This window comes from Carlito syrichta, unplaced genomic scaffold (assembly GCF_000164805.1).
Source record: "Carlito syrichta isolate Samal-C Ts95f unplaced genomic scaffold, Tarsius_syrichta-2.0.1 Scaffold126567, whole genome shotgun sequence".
Classification (NCBI taxonomy): Eukaryota; Metazoa; Chordata; class Mammalia; order Primates; family Tarsiidae; genus Carlito; species Carlito syrichta.
The window spans coordinates 55217-58368 of record NW_007070663.1 but is presented as its reverse complement, the minus strand read 5'-3'; the positions used below and the strand labels follow the sequence as shown (position 1 = coordinate 58368).

The following is a 3152-nucleotide window of genomic DNA, read 5'->3' as shown; positions in this document are numbered from 1 at the left end:
AAAAAAAAAAAAAAAAAATCTTGAGACCAAAATGTCTGACTAGATAGATGATTTTGAGGGTTATACCCTAATGAAATGTAAGATTCTAAGGTGATTTTTAAATTTTATTTTGTTATTTTAGAGACAATCTTGTCAAATTTACTAACTGTCCTGCTAATGGAAATTCCAGTTGTCTTGAGATCTTTTTCCTATTACAAATCATGCATGTATGCACACCTTTGTGCATATCTCGTTGGGCACATGTGGAAGAGTTTCTTCAAGGTCAACACTGAGAAGTGAACTTGCTATAAATTACCTCTGACTTGACTATGGAATGTCAAATCGCTCTCCAACGAGGTTGCACCAAGGAACGTTCTCCCTGGCAGTGCAGGTGCATTTCATTTCCCTAAACCCTGCTCAGGATTGCTGTTGTCAAACTTGTACATTTTTGCCATCTGGTATAAAATGGTGCTTTCTGGTTGTCATTGTATCTTCCTAACTGTGAGGTCCCTTCATTCAATCAAGACTTCCTGAGCCCCTAATATGTGCCAGGTCCTGATGTGGGTTAGTGGGGTACATCAATGAATGAAACAAACAAGCACCCGCCCACCCTGTCCTCATGAATTTCTCATCCAAGTGTGTGTGTGGAGAGTGAAGTGGGGTAAGTGGGGCATGAATGCAGAATGGACAAGGGGCAGATTGCAATTTCTTTCTTTTTGGGGGAAAGGAGTCGGAGTCTCACTCTGTTACCCAGGCTGGAGTGCAGTGGCATCCTCATGACTGCCACAGCCTCAGGGCGATCCTTCCACCTCAGCCTCCCAAGTGGCTGGCACTGTAGGCACGCACCACCATGCCCGGCTAATTTTTTGATTTACTGTAGAGATGAGGTCTCATCAAGTTGCCCAGGCTGGTCTCGAACCCATGGGCTTGGCAATTCTCTTGCCTCAGCCTTCCAAACTGCTGGGATGACAGGCGTGAGCCACCGCACCTGGCTTACTTCTCACGGGAATGATCCAGCAGAGAGCAAAAAAACTCATGTGGCAGAGAGGAAGGAAGTTCCCTGAGGAATGAGAAGGGATGGACCAAGTTCACAGGAGGGCTGAGCTCTGATAGGAGCAGAGGTGGTTCAGGGGTAATAGCAGGCAGGTTGCCAGAGTGTGAATATTTAGAGAAGGCTAGATGGATGGGGGGGGGCTTGTATAGTTTATGTGATTTTCCTGCTGAATGAGTCAGTAATCACAGAGAAGTTGAAAGAAAGCCATCAACTGAGAGTGAGGGAGCCAGACGCAGTGGCTCACGCCCGTAATTCCAACACTTTGGGAGGTGGAGGCGAGAGGATTGCCTGCATCCAGGGGTTTGAGACCAGCCTGGGCAACTTGGTGAGAATAAATCGAAAAAAATTCGCCAGTCGTGGTGGTACGTGCCTGTGGTTCCAGCCACTAAGAAGGCTGAGGCAGGAGAATTGCCTGAGCCCAGCAGATCGAGGTTGCAGTGATCGTGAGCGTGCCACTGACCTCCAGCTTGGGTGACAGAGTGAGACTCTGACTCAAAAAAAAAAGAAAAAAGACAGTGAGGGGAAGGGAAGAAGGGGTTGGAGGTTTGAGCAAAAAGGAGAGGTTATGAAATAACTGTCTGGAAAATTAGGAGAGGAATGAACCTGGGTAAGTGCTATGTGATGGCCAAGGGGCATAAAGAGTCCACAGGAGGTTTGTGGTCATGAATTTGAAAGTGAAACTATGCAGTGTGATGCCAGCCTCATTTGGCTGGACAGGTGCAGGTGCCTCATAGGCTGAAAATTGGAATTATCAGCGGGGTTGTGGTTTTGCCCAGGGAGTACTAGGGAGCCAGAGGGGGAGTTGCCAAGGGCGCATACAAGGAAGAGAGGACTCTGACCAGAGGATGCAAGCAGAGACACAGGGGAGGGAGGACATCGAGTTGTTGGTGATGTGAAAGCAGATCTGTTTTATGAAGACAGGAATTTGCTCCTACAGGGAGAATTCTTCATAAACACACAGACACAGACCACTAGGGCAATGTAACCACATGTTCTTAGGAAATATTTAAAATTAGAAACTTTGCCTATATCTTTGTATACTTTTTCTTTTTGAGTTGGAGTCTCACTCTGTCGCCCAGGCTGGAGTGCAGTGGCACGCTCACGGCCTCCGCAGCCTCGACCTGCTAGGCTCAGGTGATCCTTCCGTCTCAGTCTTCCAAGTAGCTGCAACTACAGGCACGTGCCACCATGCTCAGCTAATTTTTTTTTTTTTGAGTTGGAGTCTCACTCTGTCACCCAGACTGGAGTGCAGTGGCCGCTCCCGGACCTGTTGGGCTCTGGCAGTCCTTCCACCTCAGCCTTCCAAGTAGCTGGAACTATAGGCGTGCGCTGCCACATCTGGCTCATTTTGATTTATTGTAGAGATGTGGTGTCACCAAGTTGCCCAGGCGGGTCTCGAACGCGCAGGCTCAGGCAATCCGCTCACATCAACCTCCCAAAGGCGCGAGATTACAGGCTGAGCCACCGAGTTCGGCTTAATTTTTTGATTCATTGTAGAGACGAGGTCTCACCGAGTTGCCCAGGGTGATCTCAAACTTAGGGGCTCAGGCAGTCCTCTCACCTCGGCCTCCCAAAGTGCTGGGATTATAGGCGTGAGCCACTGCACCCAGCCTTTAGCTTTGCATACTTAATATTTGTCTATTTTGGCGAGAGGTCAAGTTCTCTTGAATTCGCCCAGAAGCCCCCCTCTTCCTCTTCCCCTAAGTGGCCTGAGGTGATCCACCAGGATGGTCCGCTACTCACTCGACCTGAAGAAACCCATGAAGTCCAAAAAGTCCTGAGGCTTCAACCTGTGCATTCACTTCAAGAACACCCGAGAAACTGCGCGGGCCATCAAGGGCAAGAATGTACGAAAAGCCACCACGTACCTGAAAGATGTCACCTTACAGAAACAGCGTGTGCCATTCCACTGCTACAACAGTGGAGTTGGAAGGTGTGCCCAGGCCAAACAGTGGGGCTGGACACAGGGTCAGTGGCCCAAAAAGAATGCTGAATTTTTGCTGCACATGCTTAAAAATGCAGAGAGTAGCCGGGCTCGGTGGCTCAGCCTGTAATCCCGCGCCTTTGGGAGGCTGAGGTGAGTGGATTGCCTGAGCCCAAGGGTTCGAGACCTGCCTGG

General features: G+C 49.2%; 1 pseudogene; it reads left to right on the top strand.

Moving 5' to 3' along the window:
• The first annotated feature begins 2760 nt into the window (after window positions 1-2760).
• The window catches only part of LOC103250147, a 976-nt pseudogene continuing 584 nt past the window's right edge, over window positions 2761-3152 (top strand).